This window comes from Plecotus auritus (assembly GCF_963455305.1).
Source record: "Plecotus auritus genome assembly, chromosome: 7".
Lineage (NCBI taxonomy): Eukaryota > Metazoa > Chordata > Mammalia > Chiroptera > Vespertilionidae > Plecotus > Plecotus auritus.
Genome location: NC_137774.1, coordinates 172,487,738 through 172,495,164, shown reverse-complemented (window position 1 = coordinate 172,495,164; position 7,427 = coordinate 172,487,738).

The following is a 7,427-nucleotide window of genomic DNA, read 5'->3' as shown; positions in this document are numbered from 1 at the left end:
GCGGCCGCTGGCCCCAATCGGCCCCTGAGGGCTTCTCCATCTCCCCCTGCTCCTGAGGGGTGATCGGGGCAGCAGCCGCCACTCGCACCCACTGATGGTGCCAGCCCCAATCACTCCACACTGTCAGCGGGTGCAAACAGGGTTGGCTCCATCAGTGCGTGGGAGTGGTGGCGGCGGGAACGGGGCTGCCGGCAGACAGGGGACCAGGGGGGCCACAGCAGGAGGTGCCGGGTGGGGGCATGGAGGATGGGCCGAGACCCACCCCTGTGCCTACTGCAGCCTCGTGGCCCACAGTTCCTTTCAAGGTGCACAAATTCGTGCACTGGGCCCCTAGTATTAGAAATAAGAAAGTCTCAAATCAATGACTTCAGCTTCCACCTTAAGAAACAACAAAAACGAAAAGCAAATTAAACCAAGAAAATACAGTAAAGCAGTGGGAAGGAAGTAATAAATAAATACCAGAGCAAAAATCAATGAATAGAAGAACATAAAAACAATACCAAAATCAATGAAATCAAAACCTGCTTACTAGAGAAGATCAATAAAATTGATGAAACTCTAGGCACAATTATCAGAAAAAACACCAGAGAAAACAAAAATTAATATTAAGAATGAGAGAGGTGACTGCATTTTAAATTCTACAGACATCAAAAGAATAAAGAAATATTATGAACAACTTCATGCCAATAAATTCAAAACTTAGATAAAATGGACAATTATTTGAAAGATACAAACCAATAAAGTTCATTCAACATAGATGAATCTAAAAATAATTATGCTTAGAGAAAGCAGACAAAAAAAGAGTACGTATGTGTGATTCCATTTATATAAACTTCCAGAAGAAGAAAACAAATCTGAGGGAAAGAAGGTCAGTGGTTGCCTGAGGAGTGGAGGTAGGGGTGGGGGTGGGTGGGTAGGGGATAGGAAGAGGGTAGAGGGATGGATTACCAAGGGGCAGGAGGAAACTTTTTGCCGTGACAAATACGCTCACTATCTTGATTGCAGTGATGGTTTTGTGGGTATATACATACGTCTAGACTTATGAAATTGTACACTTTATGTCAATTGGTAAACCAAATTTCATCAATCAAACTGACTTGGTTGTGTTATTTTTGGGTGTGTTTTTTTTCCAGTTTGAAGGGTTGTTCTATAAATCTCAACTCAGCATACCTGTTTTTAAAGTTTGAATTGGAAGGACCATCCAGCTATATTTAAAAAACCGAGGCCCATTTGAAACAAGGAGCTAAGTGCCTACTGTATGCATATATGTGTGCAGAAACAGAGCTCTGTTCTAAAGAGAAAACAGGGAGGGAGGCTGGACAGAGAGGGAGGGTGTAGGCAGCAAGTTTTGCTGGGGCTGCCATAGTGCTACCAACACAAAAACTGTTTACTTGCCCACCCTCTCCCTAGGCAATACACTGAGTACCAAGTAAGTGAAATCAATTTCCTTTACTCCTGGCTGGAAGCATGAGGGCTTGTTCAGCGAGCTTGCTGGTTACACCATCCTGGCCAGGCCAGCGCTCAGCAAACTCTAATTCAAGTTTGTGTCCCAGCTAAGCCCCAGGGGCATTGCTTGGGATCTTGCTGTAGGCAATCCAAAGATTGGCTTTTTTTTTTTTTAATCTGGGGGAGTCCACTGAGGGGATCAGTTCGGGTGTCTGGAACACACAATGAAGTTTCGTTTGATCTATTAAGGCGATTGAGATGTTGTAACCCATTTATAACTGATTTGATTTTACTCCAAAAGTATTTCCCTCCAGCCTAAACTTGGCTTAGGTGTCCTGGAAATTAGTAGGACTGTACGTGGATAAAAAGTAAAGAGGTCTGATGGGTGAAAAGAACCTAAGGAATATTTTAATTGCTTGGGAAATCACGCCGCCCTCCATTATGGTCCGAGGAAATGTTTCCTTCCACTGGGGCGGCGAACGGAGCTGCTGGGAGAGCTGCTGGGGCTCCCAGAAATGCCACCCTGGTTGCCGTTGGCAATCCTTCATTGTGCAACAGCCTTTCTCAGGAAGATGAATACAAGCTGTACATACCAAGTGTCAATCAAGCACTCAGCAACCACCCATCTCATTAAGCAGAAACTGAAAGGACACAGGAAAAAAAAAATACGACTGAATTTGGAGTGCAGGGGACAAGGGAGCAAGGAAAAGCAACTTCTTGCAATGTGGGGGCCACTTCCAGGCAGAAACCTGAAGCGGGGCAGAGTGCATTCCCCCCTCCCAAGGGCAAAGGACTTTCTTTTCACACCCCCTCACTGCAGCCAGGGCAGTAACTGCTGCTTGCTGATTGAGAACACTGACTAGAAAATCCCTGCTTTGGGGCAAGTCCTTCTCAGCAACTCAGGGACACAGGGATCAGCTCAAGTCAAGAGCATAATATATTAAAGAAACAAACAGGGGTGAGAACATTTTATATTGTTTTCCAGGTGCTTATTCTATATTTTATATTTTTATACATATGTACAGACCATAATAATTTGACATTATACATTTATGCCCCTTTATGCTTTATAGCAACACTAGAGGTGGGGTCCCTTGGCCTGGCCTGCGGGGATCTGGCCGAAACCGGCTCTCCAAATCCCCTCAGGGGTCCTGGATTGCGAGAAGGTGCAGGCCAGGCCGAGGGACCCCACCGGTGCACGATTGGGGCTGGGGAGGGACCGCAGAAGGGCTTCAGGGCGTGTCCGGCCCGTCTCACCCAGTCCCCATCAGCTGGACCCCAGCAGCTAGCTAACCTACCGGTCGGAGCATCTGCCCCCTGATGGTCAGTGCACGTCATAGCAACTGGTCAAACAGCCAAAGGAACTGTGGGACACTTAGCATATTAGGATGACATAACATCCACTTGATAATTTTTAATTGCATAGTTTATATAGGAGATTTTTTATCTCCCGTATCTTATCTACCATTCCTAACAGCTCTGGAATAATAATAATAATAGTGATAGTCACTCTTCCATCCTTATAGAGGTAACATATAGTGTGGTGGAGGAGCACAATGCTCTGGAGTCAGACTGCCTAGGTTGGTGGGTTGCTTGGTTGATTGGTTGGTGGTTGGTTGGTTGATTTCCCCAAAAAAAAAAAAAATGATTCCAATACTTTATTTCTATGCCTTTCTTTTTTCTTCCTTTACACCCCATATCTCCCTCCCCTTTGGCAACCATCAGCTTGCTCTCTGTATCTGTGGGTCTGTTTCTGTTTTGTTTATGCATTTGTTTTGTTTTCTTAGATTACACAAATAAGTGAACTCATATGTGTCTTTCGGTCTGACTTATTTCATTTAGCATAATGCCCTCTAACACCACCCATGTTGTCACAAATGGCAAGGTCTCATTCTTTTTATGGCTGAGTAATACTCCATTATACGTGTATATCACTTCTTTATCCATTCATCTATGGACACCTAGGTTGCTTTCATACTTTGGCTGTTGTAATTAATGCTACGGTGAACATAGGAGTACATATATCTTTTCAAATCAGTGTTTTTATTTTTTCCCAAAAAATACACACAAGTGGTATTACTGGGTCATATCATTGGCTCTATTTTTAATTTTTTGAGGAAACTCCATACTGTTTTTCATCGTGGCTGCACCAATTTACAGTCTCACTAACGATGTGCAAGTGTTCCCTTTCCTCCACATCCTCACTAGCACATGTTATTTGTTGGTTTTTTAATGACAAGCTTTCTGACAGGTATAACCTGGTATCTCGTTGTGGCTTTAATTTAAATTTCCCTGATGATTAGTGATGTTGAGCATCTTTTCACGTGTGTTGGCCAGTTTGGAAGAAATGTCTATTCAGGTCCTCTGTCCATTGTTTTTTGGAATTAAGTTGTATGAGTTTCTTATACCTTTTAAATATTAACCCCTTATTGGATGTATCATTTATGAATATGACATAATGATGAATCTAAAAATAATTATGCTTAGAGAAAGCAGACAAAAAAGAGTATATATGTATGATTCCATGTATATAAATTTCCAGAAGATGAAAAAAATCTAATATGAGATAAAGAAGATATGTGGTTGCCTGGGTAGTGGTGGTGGGGAGGCATGAGTAGGGGACAGGAAGAGGGTAGAGGGATGGATTACCAAAAGGCAGGAGGAAACATTTTGAGGTGACAAATACGCTATGTGCCTATAGATCTTTTTCTGGTAGTACCACAGTGTTTTCATCTCTTCCTTTGTTCTTTCTCCAGGTTGGTTTTTCTGGCTACTCAGGGTCTTTTGTGGTTTCATACAAATTTTAGGTTTAGTTGTTCTAGTTCTGAGTAGAAAACCATTGATATTGTAATAGGGACTTAACTGAATCTGTATCTTGCTTTAGGTGGTAAGGATGGTTTAACAATATTAACCCTTTCAATCCACTAGCATAGTATATCCTTCCAAAGGCCATTTTTAATTCTCTTTGTCAACTTGTTTGATGGGTAAAACCCCTCATTTGGGAGCTACTCGTAGAAAGACTTGCCATAGGGAAAGGTCCCCTATGCTGAACAGGACAGCACTTGCTTCTCTTAGAAGAGCAGATGTTTCTGTGGAAAGAATGCTGCACGAGGGTTTTTCTAATTTAGATCTGCCTTGTAGGGTACAAGGTCGTTTTCCCTCTGTCCTGAGTTCTTAGCTCAGATCCCTGTAATCAAAGACAGATTCACAAGAAAGAAAAAAAAGTTTATTTATTCACATATATACCTCATGCATTCATGGGAGATACCCAGGGAAAATAAGTAAATCAAAGAGACGGCTTTAGAATTCCAGATTAAATACCATTTAATACGGAAATGGGAGAAGGAATGTAGGCCTCTTAGGGGAAAGTAAATGAATTTGGGGAAAGTTGAATGGGCCCTTGGAAGAGAGCCGAGAGGTATAAGAATCTGTGACAAAGCTTGTCTGGGTGTGGTGTGGGCTCCCCGTCTTAGTTCCTGTGATAACAGCCAACCTCTCCTGGTTGACGAGACTCCCGAGGAAAGGATTTATGAAGACTGAGTTCCTTTTGGAGGATCTGCCTCCTGGCAAATAGGGGATATCAGAGAAAGCCTCTTCCTGCATGCACTGCTCTTCAAATGCCTACAGTTTAAAGTAATCCATATACCAAAGCAGCATATTTTGGGGTGGGGTGTCCTAGACTCCTGCAGTCACATTTGGGGTGGCATGGTCTGCTGCCCTTCAGCCTTGAATCAGTTGTGAAACCTCAAGCAAGTCACTTTACTTCCCTGGGGCTCTGTTTCTCCATCTGCCAAACGAGGTTGCACTCTCATGTTGAATGGGTAAGGTTCTATAATCAAAGATTTAATAATAAAACCCACTTCTGGGTGCTCTCTGGAACCCTGAACCCTTAGAAAAGGAGCCAGAATTCAGCATAAATTAAAGTCCTCTAAGGAGAGCCATTGTGCTTTGATTTGTTTTTGAAGCATTTCACCTTTTGTGTAATGTACTTGGCACATACCGACAAGTGAAACAATCAACCTGAGCTACAAGGAGCCACAATTGTAAGAGCAGAAATGATTTAATAAGAAAGACTTTTCTTGGGCCTGTGTCCAAAGAGCTCCTTCCAGTGATCAATCAGGCCGCCTTTTCAGACTCTTAGTAGAAAGAAAGAAAGACTTGTTTTGAATGTTTCATGCAGTACTCAATTACTGTTATGAGGCCCTACTCATAATCTTAAAAGTTGATTGATATTGAATTGATTTATCTGGTCTTAATTTCTTGTAATAACATAAGCCAAGTATCACATAGCAAATCATCACTTATCCAGCGTCATGGACGTTCTATCATTCAATGTTTTTAGTCGCACATCACAGAACGAACTCAAGCTAGTCTGAGCGAAAGAGGAACGTCGTCCTTGAAGGGTATCACTGTGGGAAGGATGTTTTACCTGTGACCTTGTGATCAGGGACATTATCCGAATTATACCACCAGCCTTCCACTGCTGCTACCTGGGTAACCAAGTCAGTGACACATCAGTTAACCTTCCCTTTTCTTTTTTATTTATTTTTTCCAATTTTATTAGGATAAAACATGGACATACCACATCTAAGCCTAAGGTAGACACCATAATAATTTGACATAAGTATATACACATAGTAAAAAGATTACCACAATAAGCTTAGTTAATATTCATCACCCTCCACTTCTCTCCTTTCCTTTTAAGAACCACTGTAATTACATTGGGTTCACCCAGATATTCCAGACCAGTGGTTCTCAACCTTTCTAATGCCGCAACCCTTTCATACAGTTCCTCATGTTGTGGTCACCCCCAACCATAAAATTATTTTCGTTGCTACTTCATAACTGTAATTTTGCTACTGTTATGAATCGTAATGGAAATATCGCGACCCAGAGGTTGAGAACCGCTGCTATAGAGCCTAAGACCATCGGAAAACACAGATATTTACATTATGATTCATAACAGTAGCAAAATTACAGTTATGAAGTAGCAACGAAAATAATTTTATGGTTGGGGGTCACCACAACATGAGGAACTGTATGAAAGGGTCGTGGCATTAGAAAGGTTGAGAACCACTGATCTAGACTAATCTCCCTACCTCAATGCCATTTGCAATCTTAATCCCTCTTTACCATTTAAGGTAACATATTCACAAGTTCTGAATATTTGGACAGGGGTACCTTGGGGGATCTTTATTCTGTCTACCACATGTCCTCAGGCTCACAAACCACCTGATCTAATGTACATAACAGTCCTTACCACCATCCCAGTCACTCTTGATTCCCTCCAGATAATTTATCATTTTCTAAGATAATTCCCACCAATTTTTGGTCTGCCTCCCCCTAGGAGGTCATGAGGACAGGAGCCTTTTCCAGCTCATCTCTGCCATGCCAGAATGTTAGCTTAGCACATAACAGGGACTCCATAAATATGGAATGAATGAATGAATGAATGAATGAATGAATGAATTAGAAATATGAGGTTTGCCTTCAGTAATATTAAAATAATATCTAGCAAATAAGCACTTCATATACACCTTCTTATGTAAAATTCACAACCACTGTATTGCTTAAGTTTTAAAATCAGAGCTGGGGAGAGAAACCACACTCCTTAACTCACAAGTTGTATAACCTTCAGCAGCTTACTTAACTCCCACTAAGCCTCAATTTCCTCATCAACAAAATGAGTGTAATAATAGTACTTACCTCCGAATTTTTATAAAGATTAAATGAGATGTTTAAAGTGTGTGGCACAGCGCCTTACATAGCTAGCTACATTTTTTTTACCATTTTTTTCTTGCAGATGGGGAAACTCCGAGGTAGAAATGGAAATTTCATCCTTCTGTTTGACAACAAAACCTAAAGGCATTTTAGCTCCTGTTTGTCCACACTGGAAGAGGGCCCAGAGTTGGAAGGGGGCACAGTTTGTCCCCAGAGCTGCAGGGATGATTCAACAAAAATCTAAAAGTGTCTTTGGTTTG